Source organism: Erpetoichthys calabaricus, chromosome 7, assembly GCF_900747795.2.
Source record: "Erpetoichthys calabaricus chromosome 7, fErpCal1.3, whole genome shotgun sequence".
NCBI classification, from domain to species: Eukaryota; Metazoa; Chordata; class Cladistia; order Polypteriformes; family Polypteridae; genus Erpetoichthys; species Erpetoichthys calabaricus.
In genome coordinates, this window is record NC_041400.2 from 21,945,823 (window position 1) to 21,967,866 (window position 22,044).

The 22,044-nt window shown below is 40.0% G+C and overlaps 1 long non-coding RNA gene across 1 annotated transcript in view; it reads left to right on the top strand.

Moving 5' to 3' along the window:
* Positions 1 to 1,686: 1,686 nt before the first annotated feature.
* LOC127528806 (uncharacterized) overlaps positions 1,687 to 22,044 on the top strand; it is a 68,587-nt gene continuing 48,229 nt past the window's right edge. The window contains exon 1 of the long non-coding RNA XR_007935417.1: positions 1,687 to 1,877. This is a non-coding gene — a long non-coding RNA (uncharacterized LOC127528806). The remainder of the gene's footprint in view (positions 1,878 to 22,044) is intronic.

Here is a 22,044-nt window from a genome sequence, read left to right on the forward strand (position 1 = left end):
ATCCACCCTAATAAAAGGATGTGTCTGTGTGTCTGTCTGAGCGTCCATCCATTTGCTATATCTCTGTCATCCAATAGATGGTGCATCATTAACATTAAGATCACTGTTAGGAATAGCATACCAAATGGCATATAAAAAAGACATTTGTATTGCACTTCTAATTCCAACAGATGGCACATCACAAACATTAACCCTGCTTTTACACATCCCATACCAAATAGCATATAACAGAGGCATATGCATTGTATTTGTCATTCCAAAGATGGAACATCAGAAACATTAACACTGCTTTTAAGAATCCCATACCAAATGACACACAACAGAGACATATGTATTGCATATTAACCCAGAGGTGTACTTTGATTGCAAATTCCATACCAAATAGTATATAACATGCATTGCATTTTTCATTCCAACAGATGGCACATCACAAACATTAACCCTGCTTTTACAAATCCCATACCAAATAGCATATAACAGAGGCATATGCATTGTATTTGTCATTCCAAAGATGGAACATCAGAAACATTAACACTGCTTTTAAGAATCCCATATCAAATGACACACAACAGAGACATATGTATTGCATATTAACCCAGAGGTGTACTTTGATTGCAAATTCCATACCAAATAGTATATAACATGCATTGCATTTTTCATTCCAACAGATGGCACATCACAAACATTAATACTGCTTTTCCGAATCCCATACTAAATGGCATATAACAGAGACATATGCATTGCATTTGTCATTCCAACAGATGGCACATCATACACATTAACACTGTTTTTAAGAATCCTATACCAAATGGTATATAAGAGGCATATGCATTATATTTGTCATTCCAAAGATGGCATATCAGAAACATTAACACTGCTTTTTAGAATCCCATACTAAATGGCATATAGCAGAGACATATGTATTGCATGGTGCATTGTAAATGTTAACGATGAGGTGTAAATTGATTACTTAGATTGTAACCTGTCTTAGACGAGTAGCTAGTTAGTAAAAATAACCTACACAGTTATACACACACACAAAATAAAATAATCTACAATTTTTAATTCCTCTCCCACCCATTTCTCTCATTTAAATAGAAAGACAATCTTATGAATAATTAAACAGTGAGCCCAAACCCTGACCATGCAAGGGTCCGAGGTGTTATACATACTGAACTGCTAAAAGTTTTTCCAGATGTCACCAGATGCTGTAGATTACAAGCGATTCCATCCTGTCTCTAAATAGTATGGGAAAAGTGAAATATTCTAATTTATAAAGATGATAATAATTTATGTTTATATCATCACTTAGATAGAATGAGTTAACATTTGATACTTTATGGGGAAAATGTTCTTATGTAAAATAAATAGGAAAATATGAATCGGGATCAGACATTTGGGTGGTGTACTCTGTAGCACTCATCAATAAAATGCCAATATGATATTTTTCCCCCCAGATGAATTCTTTTAGCCACATCTGAGAAGTCTCCTAGAGATGATGTCTCACAGCATCCTGTCGGTATAAATAAACATCTCACATTAAAGACAGCTTTAATGGCTAACAGCATGAGAAGTTTTCATTGGCCTAGAGGCTGTAGTTAGCTGCTGCTGACTTGACAAGCACGGTCTTGCCTTTCTGCAGCTCCTGTGTGAGCCGCAGATCCTGAGAGAGATGAAAATAAAAGAGGAGAATAGGAGGGGACTGCATAAAGAACTAATGAGAATAGACGAACAGCATGGGAAAGCAGTTTCCACCCAGCAAAACTGAAAATGCCCAAATAAAAGAGAATCTCAGAAGAACCTGCTGACTGGAAAATCCCAAAAATCACAGCTTGTAAGCAATACCCTGAAAAGAAGCAAGACTGATACAGTAACAGGTGTGTGACACAGTGCATGAATCTCTCTCGTGGTGTGCTTTTCTTTTTTCCTTTGGTATGGCTTCTTGGTACAGTCGATTTCTTGTTAAGTGAAAGCTGCTCATGTCAAACATGTGCTATAAAGTTTATGTCACTTTTACAAAAGGTACTTTTAAATGTCACTGCAGATTCTGTTCAGCAGTTTGCTAAATATTTCCACCTTGTTCACTGAATAATTCAGTCAAAATCCACTGCATTTTACGAACTGTGATCTGCAAGGTGATGTATGCCTAATTACTATAACTGATTTATTTTTCGGGTTAGATTTTTGTTTGCTTTATAAAAACTGCAAATGGGCTTGCATTTATTGTAAACAGGATACTGTAAATATGACTTACATTAAACCCAGTGGCCTGGTAGAATGTCATTTTAGTAGTATTGCCCAAGGCTGCCTATGTATTTAAATAAAATTATGAATATTTCAGTGACATCTGGTATTCTTTTAAAATATTTCTGATCATAGTGAATAGTTAAACAAAATGTATATTGAATTATGGCAATGATTTCCCTCAGCTCATCCAAGAGTGTCACAAGCGTACGCCAGAGAGTCACGTGATCAGCACCCCCAGTGGTGCTCACCCCTGTCAAAACTTGTTGGTAGTCTCAGGTAAGGACCATGGGGAGTTCAGCGTATCTCACTGTGCAATTGGAAAGCAGGCAGAGGGGAACAAGGATTGTGTCGTATTACAGCAATACTCCCAACAAAAAAGATATTTTTCATACATTACTCCATCTAGTTTGTGGTGATGGCTGAGAAAAATCTTTAGTCTCGTGTACTTTGCGGCGAATGGAGATAACGGAGTTTTGGATATAATGGGAGCTAATGCTGACTAATGATGGGCAACAACATACACTATCAAAAAGCCCACACTGCAAAAAATGAACTCTAAGAAAGTGAAAAGTACTTATATCATGATGGTGATTCTTGTTTAACTTATTGTAAGGATTATTGACTCATCAAAGAACTTATATTTATATTTAACTAGCAGTGCCACGCAGGACAGTGAAGAGGGCCGATTCTCCCTTCCCTTAGCCTGCAGCCCATGTCTCGGATTTGAGCGAATATATCACTCCCACGAGCGAACTATGATTCTTATCGCGATGAGAGAAGTTGCAAAATCAACTGGAATGGTGAAACAAATTATAGAAAAAAAAACAATCTAAATCCATTAAGAAGTTCTCTCATTCGCTAGCTAAGTGGATGTATGGCCTGGCCCCCCTCCCCTCGGCCCTCTGCGTGTCTCTCAGATTCGCACAAATAAATCGGTACTGCAAGCAAACTATGATACTAAGTGCAATGAGAGAAGTCGTGAAATCAACCAGAATATTTAGGCAAATTATAGAAAAAAAAAACGATCTAAATCCGTTAAGTAGTTCTCTCGTAAAAAGCGGACAGATATACAGACAGACAGATACACGTTGGATTTTATATATAGAGAGATTGGCAAACTTGAAGAAATCCTGGCAGATTTTTTTTTTGTTAAATAAAAGCAAAACAACTTCTGTCACAGGTGTCTGGTCACACTTATAGGTAATCTAACTTAGACACCATTAAAATATCCGACTACGCCACCCAGTTTTATTAAGAGACTGGGAACTCCTGAAATTTACCAATAACAGCACACAGGTTTCTTTAAATTGGGCGGTGAGTAAACACACAATGAAAGACACAACAGTAATTTCAGAAAAAGGCAACAGTAAGTTCTATTGTACAAGACAATATAAGGTACATTAAAAAAATAAACGAACATAACAGAACCTAAACATATCAGGAATTAATTTCCTTTTTTGTAAAAAGGAAAATACACAGTCCACACTCTAAAAGTCCGTAAAAACAAGAATCGGAGGATACAACCTTTAGTGGTGCAGAGTCCAGTTTGGGCACTGTGTTACCCCAACACTTAATTGTTCATGGATGCACTCTATTCCCCGGCAGAAGTTGTGTCGAATTGTTGACTCCCTGTCAGCGTCTCTTCGTTGTTCCTTTTTCTTCCACTCTGGGATTCCTTATGTGGCTGGGACCTAGGCACGCCTCATTCCTCGTCTGTCAGCTTCACTTGGTCCTCTCATGCGGCTTCCCTCTTTCGCTGGACCCACAACTGGCGTCTCCTTGTGGAGCTGTCTCTTCCTCCCTGGAAGTAAATGTTGCCGTCCTTGTGCCTCACGTCGTGCCAGCCAGGTACCCTTGTCTGCCTACAAGCCCCTGTGCCCTGTCCGAGTGTCTTGGCAGCGTTTCCTGTGGACTCTTCCTCTCCTGCCTTCTGCTGGCCAGCAGTTTATATTTACTTCAGCCCCTGCTGTTGTCAGTCCTGGACAAACAGTTTAATCCATGGCACATCTAAATTGCCTGGGTTTAACAATTAATAAAAACACAAACAAAATGTATGGTTACCAAACATTAATAAGTACAGATATGCTGATTAGGAACCAATATTTCCAAGCCAGGTAAATACAGACATTCTTCTAAGGCCAGACTTCAAAGCAGTGACTCCCTTGCAGGACAGCAAATACCATTAATAAGTAAAGACAGCCTTTTAACTTCTCACCCCCAGTCCCAACAGTGGGTGCCTAATGGAACCACCCAGTGCACAAAAAAATGTAAAAGTGTCCCCCTCTGACACTTCCATTTAAAGTTTTTTTTTTTGTCTAGTTTTGGCAAATGCATTTTTTGCAGTCCAGGAAAACAAACTCACACGTGATGTGTTTGTCGCATAATCCACATGGGAACTTATCCTGTCATACGCCCACAATTTCCCAAGCCCATATATTTTTACTAAAATATTGTTAAATAAAACACTTCCAGCAAAAATCCTTGAAAAGGGAGGAGATGCATCAGAGAATTTAAAATTTGACCTGCCTCCCCGCCTTATTCATTGGTCAGGAGTCCAGTCTCCAATTGCTTATTTATTGGCTCTCATTGTGCATTATGTCTGCGGTGGGCTGGCACCCTGCCCGGGGTTTGTCTCCTGCCTTGCGCCCTGTGTTGGCTGGGATTGGCTGTAGCAGACCCCCGTGACCCTGTAGTTAGGATATAGCGGGTTGGATAATGGATGGATGGATGGATGTGCATTATGTGATATCAGTATTGCAAGTGCACGGAGAGTCCAGTCTGACTAAAAATTAAAAGTTAAAGAACAGGGAGTAAAAACATTAGTATAACTATTGGATATTTTTAATCATTTTGTACACTTAATCCTGCACGGTTTCTGATGATCCATTTGTCTTATTAGAGGTTTGGGGTCAGAGAATACTTTGTGCCATTCATTTTTGGCGTTGCACACTGCAGTGTCGAAGCTGTAAACTTATTTGCATCTTGCCATGATGCCATTTTGTTTGCCACCATTTTGGGAGTTTTACATCAGCCGTTTCTATAATGACCATCCAGAATGGATGCACTCACTTGTGAAATCAGCCAAGCAATGGGATAAAGGTCGTCCCAGGTAGTTCTGGGTTATCTGAGTTTGCGGGAAAAGAAAACTTTAATTTACAATTCTTAAAAAATGTTTCTTTTTTTTGTTTCTGGTTACTGACTTTTTGCTCTCGTCCCCAACTTCATTTAGCTTTGTCGTTAGGATTTCTTTCGATTCCTGGCTTTAATCCCAGATTGCTTTTTGACTCACACATCCTCTACTGTCTCTTGGGAGCTACAGTGCACATTTGTTCTACTTCTTTATAAACTGTTAGCTCTCCACTACTAGCAGAATAATTATCAGGAGGAGACCATACCTCGTACATACTGTATGGAGGTCCAAGAGGCTTCAACAACAGAAGGTCAGTTCAGCAATTCATCTTCACAGACTGCTGCTAAATAATCCTGAGGCATTCCTGTTGTGGCTCACCACTATGAATCTATAAATATAACGACAGGAGACGGATCTTCAATTCAAATGCTCATTTGTGTCTGGGCTCATTCTATTTTCATTCACCAGAGCTTTTTCCGGAGGTTATTTATTAATAGAATTTAGCGGAAATACACGCATTGGGACATTGTGAGCATACAACTGGATGACTTGACATGTGGATTATGTGACATGAACAATGTGAGATTATTTTCCATGAACTTTTTACTCCTGTTTGCTGTTGTACAGTGTTGGTCGACATAGGCTACTACTGCATCCTAAACTTTTTTTTTATCTTTGTTCTGCATGAAAACATGAGATTAAAATTCTTTCTCAGCCATCACTACAAAACGAATGAAATTTGAACTTATAATTGGCATCAATATCATCATCATCTTCATCATCACTTACCTATGGGCCATTTTCTAGGTTTGCCCAGGTTAGCCAGTTGCCCCTTGAAATCTTTTTCCTGCATTCTCTGTGGGCAACCTTTTGAGTGAGACCCTTCTCTTTTATATGAGCCAACGTGACCTCCAACCATATCTTCTTCAGCCTCCCTCTAGACTTCATCCCCTCAAACTCCACCTCCATCTTACAAAATGGAAAACAGTCAGTCATTCATTTTCTAACCCGCTTAGTCCTGATGATCATCATGCTGGAGAGACAAGACATTCCATGTGCCTACCTGGATGGGCTGCCTCAAATTGGGACCCGAGTGCTGCCGTGCAGCAGGCGACGCCTCAGCACCACACCAGTTCTGATCCCCAACAGACCTGACCCCATCGGCTCTCCGACGGTTTTGACTCTTCCGGGGATGGGGCTCCCAAGGGCTTTCCCCGATCCCCTTCATGATGCGAGCAGCCTTTCTATGGGCGGCTACAGCAGAGCTACTCCCGCGGAAAGCAAAAAGGTGGAAGACTGGACTCCTTTGGTACTGTGTCTCTCCGGAAAATCCTTGGGTACCTTTGGTTTGACTTTGTGCCAAATGAGCAGTTGCTCATGGAGTCCCGAATGAGGCATTTTACCTGCACTGTGTGGCGCGATTCCATGAGGGTGATCCAGCTTGTAGGATCCTCATTGTTGGTGACCCAAGTGGCTGGATCAGACCAAAGGGTCTCCCATGTAACACCTGGCTGCGGCAGATAGAAGGTCATTTCTGGGAGGTGGGACTGGACCGCATGTCTGCCTAGGGGGTTGCCAACCGGGATCCCAAGCTGTTTTGTCCCGTGGAGGGTGTGGCAACGCACTGTACCAGTGCCTGCTCTCCAACTTGAATTGACTTGACTTATTCCTGATCAGGGTCACAAGGGGGTGCAGGAGCCTATCCCAGCTAGCATAGGGTGCAAAGCAGGAACAAACCCTGAACAGGGCACCGATCCATCACAGGGCAAAAACACACATTAGGGCCACTTTAGCACCACCAAGCCACCTAACCTGCATGGCTTTGGGTTGTGGTAGGAAACCCATGTAGACACAGGGAGAGCATGCAAATGCCACCCAGAGAGGACCCAGGACACCTCGGTCTCCTTACTGTGAGGCAGCAGGGCTACCACTACAGCAATGTGCCGCTCCAAAAATGAAAAACAGGAAACATATATTTACACTAAATAATAAATTATGACACTTACTTATGAATTAAATGTATACTAACCTTACCAACTTTTTGCTGTTCATGTTTGTAGAATTTTTTTAAAATTAAGTTTAATTGATTAAGTCAAATTAAACTGAGCTCAAGTCAAATTAAATAATTTAGTTGATTCAAGATGATCTCTGATACTCACAATTTTGTAAAATGCATTTTACATGCATAAAAGTTTTAGGGAGCAGTCATTACAGACTACAATGGTGTAATGGTCGAATGTAACAGACGATGCACACTTCGATGTTTCTAATGCCTGTACACTTGTATAGTGTTTGCTTTTAACCAACAATGAAAAAAGAAATTAAACAGAATATAGAAAATTAAAACAAGAAAACTGTTCCTGGACAAACAGTTTATGGACTGCATTGTTTGATTATAGAACATGAAGAAAGTGCTGTTTTCTTTTTACACATCTTGTATGTTTAATCTCCTTTCTGGCTATAGTATTGAAGGACACTGTTACACCAGTCATGTAGAATTTTTTTTTTAATGTTCTTAATTAATGTACTAATGATAGAAAGAAACAGTGAGACTTGACATCTTGTTGCCACAATTCAAGAGAGCATAACAAATTGTCTCAAGACGTCAAGGTGTCTGTTGGAGCAACTGGGTGCTTGTCAGTGACTAATATATGATTTACATTTGCAATAATCCAGATGTAAAAGTAGGGCATCTCTACAGTAGTATCTCATATAGGTGAAATACAGAAAAATCTAATTTAAGGTATAAATATGAATAAATGTGTTAGTTCACTATTTTTCCGACTCAAATGATTAGCTTATAATTACTGCACGTCAGTAGTGCAGTGATATAGACTACTTTAAAATGACTTTTCCTTACTGTAGAGTTCAGTTCTTTGCTAGAACTCGACTTTCCCGCTAACTAGAAAGCTGAAAATTGACACTGTAGTAAAAAAATCCATCCAAATCTCAATTATTCGGAATCTTAGTACTTCTTTTCTTATTGTTTTTAAAATTTCTTTTGAATTTGATGAAAAACCCAGTCACAGGGGATGCACAACCCAGTCTGTTTCTTTGTGCCGGTCCCAAGCCTGGATAAATGGGGAGGGTTACGTCAGGAAGGGCATCTGGTGTAAAATTTTGCCAAATCAATATGTGGACAATAATACAAATTTCCATACTGGATCGGTCAAGCCCTGGATTAACAACCACTGCCACCAGTACTGTTAGCCAACAGGGTGCTAGCGGAAATTGCGCTACTGTTGGCCGAAGAAGAAGTAGGAGAAGAAGAGGGGGGAGATGTGTCCAGAGCCAGGAGGAGAGGAGGAAAGTAAAGAGAGTGGAACTGATGGTAGGAACTTTGAATGTTGGCAGTATGACTGGTAAGGGGAGAGAGTTAGCAGATATGATGGAGAGAAGGAAGGCTGATATATTGTGTGTGCAAGAGACTAAATGGAAGGGGAGTAAGACCAGGTGGACTGGAGGTGGATTGAAATTGTTCTATCATGGTGTGGATAGGAGGAGAAATGGGGTAGGAGTTATTCTGAAGGAAAAGTATGTCAAAAGTGTTTTGGAGGTGAAAAGAGTGTCAGGCAGAGCAACGATTATGAAGCTGGAAATTGGAGGTGTGATGATGAATGTTGTTAGTGCATATGCACCGCAAGTTGAGTGTGCAATGGGTGAGAAAGAAGATTTTTGTAGTGAGTTGGATGAAGTGATGAACAGTGTACCCAAGGAACAGAAAGTGGTGATTGGAGCAGATTGCAATGGGCATGTTGGTGAAGGGAACAGTGGAGACGAGGAGGTGATGGGTAGGTGTGGTGTCAAGGAGAGGAATGAAGAAGGTCAGAGGATAGTGGATTTTGCCAAAAGGATGGACACGGCTGTGGCGAATATGTATTTTAAGAAGAGGGAGGAATATAGGGTTACTTACCAGGGTGGAGGAAGATACAAACAGATAGATTACATCCAAATCATCAGGAGTGTTCTGCTAGCATGAAGTCCATTTCCTCTAAAAACCATCCATCCATCCATTTTCCAACCCGCTGAATCCGAACACAGGGGTCTGCTGGAGCCAATCCCAGCCAACACAGGGCAGGAACCAATCCCAGGCAGGGTGCCAACCCACCGCAGGACACACACAAACACACCCACACACCAAGCACACGCTAGGGACAATTTAGAATCGCCAACCCACCTAACCTGCATGTGTTTGGATTGTGGGGAGGAAACCGGAGCGCCCAGAGGAAACCCACGCAGACACAGGGAGAACATGCAAACTCCATGAAGGGAGGACTCGGGAAGTGAACCCAGGTCTCCTAACTGCGAGGCAGCAGCGCTACCCACTGCGCCACCGTTCCGCCCTCTAAAAACCAGAAGAAAGTAAAAGAAAGAGTAATATCACAATCATCAATAGAAATGCGAAAATGTTTTCCACTGCCACTAGGTATTGTGGATAGTAAAGAAATAAGACGGGCTTTAATGTAAATATGATATCCATTCATCCATTACACAACAAATTAACAGTTTGAATGTGAGGTACGAGTTAAGTCGTGTATCATTGAGCCTGTCAAGGTGTGATGTGCACTATAACTCATATCTCAGTATACTGCCACTATAAATGCAGCCAGTTTGCTACCACACCTCAGTTATCTATTAGAGTGCCGCCACCTAGTGGATAGCCATAGAATTTTTTTTTTTTTTAGACGCAACAACTTGCACAAAATACGTGTTATAATTAGACAGTCCATAGTTATGTTGTCACATAAAGCGTATAAAGCTACTGATGTTTTGAAACAACTAAATATTTTGCAAGGTATAAGGAAGGAACGTTTTGATAATAGTGACAGTGATCGGAGATGGTGACAATCAACTGGATGAGGTGGAACCTGCAAACTCTGATGCCCCGAAGGTGTTTCTTCATCACAAGGTGTCTGGCTTGTTATGATAGTCAGGACAGGATTACATGGACATTTTGCCACCCACTGAGCACAGACATTTGTCATCTACCATATGTGGTGTGTGCAACAAGCATGGACAGCACAAAGAAGTGCCTTATATTTGAGGCACATGTGCTTCTAAGCTGGTAGTTTGCGAGGTGCCATGCTTCTAGGATGCATTCAAATGGAGGCCTTTAGTCGTGTTGCAGTTTTGTTACATTTTGACAGAGTTACTATATATATATATAAAATTCTTTTCGCGTTTGAAACGGAAATTACGTATGACCATGTGATATGGAAATTATGTATGAAACGTAAATAATACAGGAGCTAATCACTTCGTTTGTGGATGCCATTTTTATATCGTCTTTATGAATTGTTATTATTTGTGTGTGCCACGCGTCGCCCTCTCCCACCCCTCCAGTCTGGACTACAGCTCTGAGCCGTCTGCTGCTAGGCGCGTTCTGACAGAGAACTTTTATTTATTCGTTCACGTGACTATCGCTGAAACTGCCACATTGTAACTTTTTTTTAGTTGGCAGTACTTGATAGTAGAAGAGATGAGGAAAACAGCTTTGCGTCTTTCTACTTTTTAACTGCGCCGAGCTGTAAACAATGTGAAGATGAGACCGCCTTTAGCTACGAGGGGTCGTGAGAACAAAGTGGACGCTGGGAGGCGTGGAATGTCGGGCTGCTCCGCCGAGTCGAGAGCTTCGCAGTTTCGGGCAGCGTCCTCTCTTCTCGCACTGTTTGTGACACTTCAAGTCCCCCGTCGGCTCCTGCGAGAGTGGAATTCTTTGCGAATGAGTGCAATCGGCGCCATCGAAGCAGGACTCTGTTTGTAAATTGCCCTGCACGACTACTTACTGTCCCTTAAGGTGAGTTCGGGTCACTAAAACCCCACAACATCCAAGGTTCCTTTTATGATTAATTATTTTAACAAGTAAATCACAGGCATGTAGTGCAAGGTTGTCAGGCAAACATTTGGACGATCACATAGAAAATGTGATTTCTATACCACAACGGTCATGTAGCGCCTTTCACAAGGGATCTACTACTTACCTGTTGTGTTGCAGCGCCTTTAAAATGTAGTTTACCCGAAACCACTCCAGTAGTGCTCAATGTATCTTTACCTCTTAAATGTTAACGTTTTACTGTTTAATAACTTATAGACTACATTTTATTTTATTCCCTTGCACTCAGTGAGCGAAGCCAATGGGTAATCAACTAGTTGATAATAAAATCATTGCTTTACATTTTTATAAATTTTGATAGAGTTTTCTATCTATCATATACTGTATGCATAGACCTACATTAAACTGCAATGTCCTTGTAATTTATGATGCAGTACTGTGCAATAAACTAACAATGGCTGTTCTCAAGAACTATAGATAGATAGATAGATAGATAGATAGATAGATAGATAGATAGATAGATAGATAGATAGATAGATAGATAGATAGATAGATAGATAGATAGATAGATAGATAGATAGATAGATAGATAGATAGATAGATAGATACTTTATTAATCCCAAGGGGAAATTCACATACTCCAGCAGCAGCATACTGATAAAGAACAGTATTAAATTAAAGAGTGATAACAATGCCGATAACAATGTAGGTATACAGACAGACAATAACTTTGTACTATATACTATATACTACAGTATATACTGTATATGTTAGGTGATTATGTGTTTTGAGGAACAGATTTTTTCTTGACCAGTTCACTTTAAGAGGTGTAGCCAGAACAAGCTGCAGAGACAAAAATTAAACAAAACAGATTGTAGTTTGTCCTGGCAGCTAGATGGCAAAACCACAATTAGAGACTTAGATATTAATTCTGTACTAAACCAGCTGCAAGGCGCTGTTGATTCGTACCTCCAAAAAACTCAATTCAGTTCCCCCAAATGCCCACAGTCTGGTGTATTTTTGCCCGTTCGCCAATGTCTGTTATGGGGTTTGTCCAAAGGATATTTTGGTTTCCTTCAGTATCTCAGAGACATGTAGGATCGGGTTACTGAAGACTCTAAGTTGGCCCAGCGTGAATGAGGGTAACAAATAAATGAGCTAATGTTCCCCCTGGTGGTCTGGCACCTCAGTTCCTTTACACCCATTGTTGCCAGATTAGGTTTTGCTTCCCACTGACCATAAAATTTAATTAAGCAAGTTCAGAAAATGGATGGATTGGGGGACATATTAAAGCTGACAGGTTGCTTAAGAACCAATTTCATTTACACTGTCAATTTCTGATGCAATTTGAGCCCAGGCATCTTAAGGGATTTGCTCTTTCAGTGAGTCAGTGAGAAGAACCTAACCTGCAAAATGATGGTTTCAATACTGGCTCCTGATGCCCCTCGGCCACAATTCTACACTGCACAGATTATCAATTTCCTTAGAGCTGTGCAGAGACAATAAGCAGAAGATTATCAAAATTACAGTATAAGGCAGCTTCTGCATTACTTGTTTTATAATAAAAGTGATTTAATTAAAGTGATGTATACTTTAATTTACTCTCCAGGGTGATTTAAGTGTAAGGAAAAAGAAATGCATATACTTTGTTTGCCATAGGCCATGTTGAAAGAAGAGCATAAGAACTGTTTGATTTAAATATCTGTGATCAACATGTAATGTTTTAATTTTTCTTTCTAATTAGATTCAGACTGACTGAACTATTTGTTACAATATGATTAACCCATCCGCCTTCTAGCAGACATATCTAATTCAGGGATTTGGGGGACAGTAGTTTATCACAGCAGCAGGAAGTATGAGAAAGAAACCAGTCTTTATACCTGGAGGGAACATGCATTTAGTATCTGGATGATATCTACTGTAGATATGACAAAGCAAGACTGGTTTTACTCCAGGCATTAAAATGAATTTCCAACATCTGCATCATGTCCAAATCTTGATTTAATGTTCTGCTGAATCTGCACTTGCATCACTTTGCCACTCAGTTCAAATTCCTCTGCTTATCTGTGGTCGGGCCACTTTCCCAAGTGCCCGTCTCCATTCCTCATCAGTGGTGGCTCTGCCATGATTCTGACACTCCTACCCTTTCATTACTTTTATTTTTACCTCTGATCTTTGCCTGTCAGTTTATTCATCTTTGTTGTGTCTCTCTCTACTCTTTTCTTGTTTTTTTCTGCTTCCTGCTCAGGCTCCATTTTTATGCTTCATCCGTGTGCAAGTGTTGTGATCATGTACTGTAGAGCGCTAACGAAGAAATTGGTTGCTGTTCACATCTGCACGTAAATGCCCAGAAAAGTCCAACAGGCAATGAGTGTTAGTGTACAGACCCAGAAAGAGACAGTGAGACTTTTTAACATAAAGGATCGAGCAATGAGACGTAGTTGAAAATTCAAGACGGTGTCATAACCAAAAGTCAAAATGATCTGTCATCAAGTTTGAAAGTTCAAAATGTTAATGAAAAATCAAACTCCTAAATAACAAAAGCAAGTTCGCTATTCAGGAAATGTTATTTTGTTGCAGGAGTCACACATTAACTCTGTTATTATTCAAACCTTAGACACCCCAGAAATACACACATTAACTTTTATGCCATCACTCCAGCCATGTCACATGTTGCACATCCCTGGAGCATTCTGGAAAGATTTTGCCACAGTAACTGTTGACACTAAATCTTCAAAAATAACTAAAGAAAATGGTGCCATGACATTTAACTTTTTCAGGAACTCTTCTAGCAGGGCCACCACCCCCATTAAGGTGAATTAGGCATTCGCTTCGGGTGCAAATCATAAGGGGAGGAAAAACCCATCTGCACAAGTTAGCTATCGCACCAATAAGCTTGGCCTAGGCTGTCAAATCACACAAATAACCTAGCACCGGCACTGCCGCCTACATAAAAACAGTCCAGGATTGAATTCTTCAGGTAGTAAAACCAGAAAATACACGTATACATTGTGCATAACACTTCAAGTAAATTTCATAAAAAATGAATGAAAAAGCACCAGTCATAACATTTAGGGGTTCAGCTAAGTATATTCCAATGCCATGTCCACTAGAGGGCAGTGTAGCTTACAGACATTTGATGTAAAATATATTATAGAGCATGTAGTTCTGCAAATTTGGAAATGGTGTCTTTTGTCCAATGCGCTGAAACTAAAAATAACAAACAGGTACATGGTTTGCCTACTGTCCTTAAGGGGTTAGGTGCTATTTCAATGTCAGATTAATGATGTACTAACTGATGTAGGATTGATTGGTGTAATTTACCACATGCTGATAAAGGGATGTGAGGATACCTAAGGATTACTATGATCATGAAACAGACCAGGAGATGATAAACGTGACACTGGAAGAAGACGTAGTCAGACAAGAACGGGTCAAAACCAGAACAGCATAAAAAATGAGTGTCAAAGTTAAGGGGAGAAACCAAAGGGAGATGTACCAATATCTTAGTGAAGTCAAAATGAAAACTTGAAACACACCCCACTATATTTTGAAAAGTTAGGCTAAATAAAGGAAGATTGCGCCAACAAGGAAGGACCGAGGAATAACACAGTGCACGACTGCTGCCATATTTATGATGTCACCTTTGATGATGTGATCGCCATCGGAGGCAATGATTGTGGTCACATGACATAAACAAAAATAGTGTCCCGTAGGAAACATTTACGGCTGAAAGGTTGATCCTTGATGGCTCATGAGGCTTAAAAGAGATTCTCATTTATGTTTCATTTAAGAATCAACTTTGTCACTGATGTTTCCCCTAAATTTTCTTAAGAGAAAAAGCCTTAGGCAGAAATAAGACATGAGATACATTGAGGTGAAAGGAGTCAAAACTGAGAATTTGGTTTGATAAGTGTGTTAGGATTGGTGAGATCTCTTTCTATCCATCCATCCATCCATTTTCCAACCCGCTGAATCCAAACACAGGGTCACGGGGGTCTGCTGGAGCCAATCCCGGCCAACACAGGGCACAAGGAAGGAACCAATCCCGGGCAGGGTGCCAACCCACCGCAGGACACACACATACACACCCACACACCAGGGCCAATTTAGAATCGCCAATCCACCTAATCCGCATGTCTTTGGACTGTGGGAGGAAACCGGAGCGCCCGGAGGAAACCCACGCAGACACGGGGAGAACATGCAAACTCCACGCAGGGAGGACTCGGGAAGCGAACCCAGGTCTCCAGGTCTCCCAACTGCGAGGCAGCAGTGCTACCCACTGCGCCACCGTGCCGCCCGATCTCTTTCTAGTTTTGTTTTAATCTCTTTCAAGACTTTATTATTATTGGGCTGATGTCTTTATCCAAGGTGACTGAGAACATCTGAGATATGATTGGTTACATTTCTTTTGTTTTTCCTAATGGATGAAATGACTTTCTTGTGGTCACACAAGTGTCAGTAGTGGGATTTGAACCTACCATCTCAGGGTTTGAAGTCAAAAGTCTTAAACTTTACTTCTAGAATGAGTAATCTAGTTTGAGCACAGCAATATAAATAGTATAAATCAGAAGCAATGGCTACTGTTTTGCAAACATTGTAAAGTGTTTTATTACCAAACATAACTGTCCATAGATTTCATCATATACTACTGAGCACACAATGCAAATACTTTCAAATTGAAAAACAAAATGTCAAGAAGCTACTTGGACAACCTAACTTCATCATGTGACTTTGCTGAGATCTCTGCAGAAGCTCAAAAGGAGACAGGCATATTTTGTCACAGAAGCAAAAAAAACATGTCTCCATTTTATTTCTTCCTGATCTTATTGTTGTCTGTAACAAACCAAAAAGATATTAAGAGAGATCTCTTTTTTGATTATTCATTCCTAATTGGTTGTATAAATTAGTGTTGTTAAAATGACACCAAATCCACAAACTATTGCTAAAAATGAATCCTCCATAACAGAAATTCACTTAAACATGCAAAATATCCATATAGTATCCAAAAATATGCTGGGAAAAAAATAAAAGTAAAAAGAAACCAGAATCAGAACATATGCAAATTTAGAAATAATGCAGATTATTTAATTTTTGGTGCCGTTATTTTTAAAAGAAGACAATATATCTTGTCTAGCTGCTTATTCTGCTATTTTCCAGTTTTTAAAGCAGTGACTACTTTCATGTTAGACATGATTAATTAATGCTTTAATGTTTTCATTTAATTGCTAGCTAATGTGTCATAACAAAATCCTTGAATAAACATATAATTTAAAACACAGAGACCACAAGAGCACCACCATTAAATGAAACACACTCCTAATTTGCTATCAAAAGAGTTAGTTCCGTAGGGTTGATTTTAAGTGCTTTACTTCAGCACATCCCAGGCTGCTAATATTCACAAGTAAAATAAATGGTTTTGAGGCCCAAACATCCAATCCTAATTACGTTTTACTTTTACGATTCTAAAAATTAACAAGTACTCACTTTGTTGAAAAGCTGCAGCATTTGTGTTTCCACAGTCAAGGAGATGAATGATCAGTGTACCTGTTTATTGTCTTTTGCTGTAATGATAGTGCCAGCCATTAACACCACCTGGGATGCACAAACAAAATGCAAATGAGGACAGACAGTAAAGAGCAAAAACAGACCTTTTAGTTTAATAATCACACATTTAATAAAATGGGTGTCCATAACAGCTTGTCTCGTCTCATCTTATTTCATTTTCTGAAATTGCTTTTCCTGGTGAGGGTTGCAATGGCAGCAGGCCAAACATGTCAGCCCAGACTTCCCTGTCCTCAGCTACACATTCGGATTTTGCTCTTTGGTTCCTGAATCATCGAGCTTCTCACCCCATCTCAGAGTGTCAGCCCAGCTACTCTGTGAAGATACCTAATCTCTGACACTGGTACTCAAGATCTCATTCTTTCAGTTACTACTCACAGCTCATGACCAGAGGTGAGGGTAGGGATGTAGATCAAGCTGTAAAAAGGGAAACTAATGTGGCTTCCGTCCTGGCCATGAAACAGCAGACAGCAGATGTTGGAGGGTGTATGGGAGTATGAGAACCCAGTCTAATGGAATTTTGTATATTTACAGTGTAAAAGCGGAGTTGTGGCTCTGAGGCTAGGGATCTGCACTAGCAATCAGAAGGTTGCCAGTTCGAATCCTGTAACTTGCCAAAGGGGAACTCTGCTCTGTTGGGCCCTTGAGCAAGGCCCTTAACTTGCAATCGCTAAGCGCTTTGAGTAGTGAGAAAAGCACTATATAAATGCAAATTATTTTTTAAATTATTTATAAAAGGAATATGATTGTATCACTTACCATGTGTTGTGGGAAGATGCTACAGGAATATGGTCTAGCAGGGCCACTCCTGCATGCTGTTTGTTCCCTAAATGAATGCAGTGAGAGCTTGCCGTTAAGTCGAATTTATTCACTATGTGTGTTCAACTCTGTCAAGGCTCTGTCTTCTCACCACTCCTGTTTGTAGTTTCCATTCAATGCATTTACATGCACCCACATAATCAGGTTAAGGTGAATAGTCCAGTTAAGCCTGAAGGCTGATTCCTCAACAACATACATTTGCATGCTTTGGTACAATGCTCTAACATCATTAATCTGTGCAAAAATTAGTTAAACGTCATTTTCAGCCACCTTGAACCCGAAAATAAGCATGACACTTGTGATAATTTTCTTGTGCTTTAAACAACAACAACAACATTTTTTTATATAGCACATTTTCATACAAACAAAGTAGCTCAAAGAGATTTACATGATGAAGAAAGAGAAAAAAGACAAAATGAATAATTAAAATTAGGGAACACTAATTAACATAGAATAAATGTAAGGTCCGATGGCCAGGGCTGGAGAAAAAAATAAAATCTGCAGGGGTTCTGAGGCCATGAGACCACCCAGCCCCATCTAGGCATTCTACCTAACATAAATGTACTCAATCAGTCCTCATTGTATTCAGGGTTCTCATGGAAGAACTTGATGATGATGGTCATGTGGACTTCTGGCCTTTAATCCATCAATGTAGGGACAGTAAGGTGCTTTGATCAGGTGGTCGCCACCACAGAAAAGCAGAAAAAGAACAGAAGAGAAAGTAGGGGTTAGTACGGATTTTGGAGCCACCATGAATGATAATGATAATTAATTGAATATACAGAGCATCAGGATTTAACTAAGATGAAGCTATGAGAAAGCCATGTTAAGGTAATGTGTTTTCAGCAGTTTTTTAAAGTGCTCCACCGTATTAGCCTGGCGAATTCCTATTGGTAAGCTATTCCATATTTTAGGTGCATAACAGCAGAAGGCCGCCTCACCACGTCTTGTAAGTTTAGCTCTTGGAATTCTAAGCAGACACTCATTTAAAGATCTAAGGTTACGATTTGGAGTGTAAGGTAGAGAAAAGCCAAGCAAAATGACACCTTTTATTGGCTAACTAGAAAGATTACTATATGCAAGCTTTCGAGGCAACTCAGGCCCCTTCTTCAGGCAAGATGTAATCAGGCAAGTGTAAGGTGAAAGACATTCAGAAATAATAAGATGGAGTGAGATTATTTAAGGCTTTGTAAACCATAAGCAGTATTTTAAAGTCAATTCTAAATGACACAGGTAACCAGTGTAGTGACGCTCAGACTGGGGTGATGTGTTCGGATTTTCTTTTCCTAATTAGGATTCTAGCAGCTGCATTCTGCACAAGTGGCAATCGATTGATGTCTTTTTTGGGTGGTCCTGAGAGGAGTGCGTTACAGTAATCTAGCTGACTGAAAACAAAGGCATGAACTAATTTCTCAGTATCTTGCAATGTTATAAGAGGTCTAATTTTTCCTGTATTTCTTAAGTGAAAAAATGCTGTCCTAGTAATCTGATTAATATGTGATTTAAAATTCAGGTCAGAGTCAATAGTTACCCCTAAGTTCTTCACCTCTGTCTTGACTTTTAATCCTAATGCATCAAGTTTATTTCTAATAACCTCATTATATACATTATCACTAAAATTTCTGTCTTTAAAGTTATGTTTAGATAAATGTACTCTTTATTCATAGGTTTCTGTTACCGGATTGTATGCAACACACTCTATTCTGCTTGGCGGTGTGATTCATACCTGTATGTGTTCTTCTCGTCTTACACCCAGTGCTGCTGGAGTAATAATAAAGCAGATATTTTTACTTCAGTAAAATGAGTATTGAGTTAAGTTACTCATTGCTTTTACTCTTTGAGGGCTGAATATTTTTTCCAGAAAACTTAGTTTTCTAAAAAGCACGCAAATCAATGTTTTCACACATAAATCCACATAAAATGTCTGTTGCTGTGTGTGCTGTTTGGCATCTGAGGCAGCAGCAGCCGTGCGGGGGTGACTCAACGGCCACCAGGAATGCACAGTGGGCTGGCTGCCTGGCTGTCTTCGCATGGAAGGTGGCCGGTGGTGGCAGTTGCAGTGAGACACAATCTGGTTTGCACCTCTTATCATTGTAAATGGCAGTCCTCCCAGGCGAATGTTGCTGTAGGTACATCAGCTTCATGAATGTGTTCCTCATCACGATCAACTGGGGACCGATCAGCTGATGCTGGTGCCTCACTTTCGTTTGTGTTATCCATCTCCAGATCACTTGCATCAAAATCAGAGTCTGATTCAGTGATAATATGCAAAACGTCGTCAAAGGAGTATTTTGCTTTGCACGTTTGCTTTGGCCTCTGCCCAGATGTCGATGCCATTTTAAAAGGTTGAATGCTCTTTGCTACTCATACCCGCACAAGGAATCAAGGTCAAATCAACGAAGATAACATTCCTTCCTAGAAAAGAGAGTCAAACTGAAACATAATGGTGAGTTTTGTCCAAGTTTACAGTTGATTACCATCCTCTACCCCTGAATTTCGACCAAAGTTGACATCCGCCCTGAAAGAGTTAAAAAGTAATCAGACTACGTGACCCACTGCTCTCGAGATTGTGTTGCTGAGTTTAGCACTGTACGTTCAGCTCATCAAAATAAATTTATTGATTTTTCAAATATTGAGATAAATTGTATCATTCAGGAGAAGGAATAATGCGATCGCCCAAACATTTGCATACAAAGTAAATACATGTGCAGGCTTTCAGAGTACAGATTACAAAATCCTTAACACGGCCTCATAATCGGGTTATTCACAGAGAAATCTACCTCTGATAATCATGTTTCTCCGAGGCCAATAACCCAATTATCATCGGAATAAGGGTTTACATGGCATTTTTGTAATCAGATGTGTGTGAATAATTGGTTTATCAAAGTGCACGCGAACGTGCTAATAGACAGGAAATCAAGACGTGTTCAAGGATATGAGGGTGTCCAGCTGGGGAGGCTAGGGGGAAGAATCATTCCTTTTTGCAATTGATGTCTTCTTTGCCTCATCCAGCTGTGACTTTCAGTACGCACTTGAACGATTCACTGCCGAGTGTAAAGCAGCCGGAATGAGGATCGGCACCTCCAAGTTTAAGGTCATAGTTCACTCTTTGAAAAGGGGGGATTGCTCTGTTTAAGTGAGTGAGGAACAACTGCCTAGTAAAGAAGTTTAAGAATCATGGTATCCTGCTCCCGTGGTGGGCTGGCACCCTGCCCAGGGTTTGTTTCCTGCCTTGCGCCCTGTGTTGGCTGGGATTGGCTCCAGCAGACCCCCGTGACCCTGTAGTTAGGATATAGCGGGTTGGATAATGGATGGATGGATGGATGGATGGATGGTATCCTGCTCACAAGTGATTAAAAAGTGAACATGAGATCAATAAGAGAATTAGAGTGGTGGCAGCTCTTCTACAGTCACCGTGCTGGTTCATGGTGACGAGTCTAAAGACAAAACTCCAAAATAGCTGTTGATTTAGGGTGCAAAACACCAATATCTACCTTAAATCTTGCTTTAACCAAATAATGGAAGTAGCAATTTTTGGAGCTTTTGGACAACAGGCCAGCACTACATGGAAAACATGCAGAGGAAAGCTATACTGTAGGATTAAAATTAGAAGTGAGTGAAAGGAGTTTAGAAAAAGGAAGACAGGAGATTGCTAAGAGAAACATTAGTAATGTCATACAGACTGAACCACGTGCTAATTGTTGAAAAGATCATCAGCAGTGCTTTGTTTTGTGTCAGAAAAACAAGCTTTTATCAGCTTTAAGACAAGATGTTGAATCCCTTCACATCACCATAAGGATTAGTGTTTTATCTAACAGTATTGTTCCATTGACAGTGCATTGCCGGTTTTCTCTATGGTGGCACAGACCTTATGGGATGACAGCTATAAGCACAGACTGTCTGCATCATATGGCAAACTTCAAAATGTGAGATTAACAACCACTGAAGACGCACACAGCCTGTTTTGTACAGTTGCTAACACTATCACCTTAGAGAGGTGAGAATCCTGCTCCCACACTTGTTGAGTGATTACATCTTTACTGCAGCAATTTCTTTAAAAGCAATGTAGCACACCAAGCTTCTGGCTTAACAGGTTTGATTCTTCTGCTTAGACTCACAAATTCAAAAAAATACACAAACTCCAAAAAGTTTCCAAAGCATTTACTGGACCTTTATGATACAGTGCATCCGGAAAGTATTCACAGCGCATCACTTTTTCGACATTTTTTTATGTTACAGCCTTATTCCAAAATGGATTAAATTCTTTTTTTTCCTCAGAATTCTACACACAACACCCCATAATGACAACGTGAAAAAAGTTTACCTGAGATTTTTGCAAATTTATTAAAAATAAAAAAACTGAGAAATCACATGTACATAAGTATTCACAGCCTTTGCTCAATACTTTGTCGATGCACCTTTGGCAGCAATTACAGCCTCAAGTCTTGTT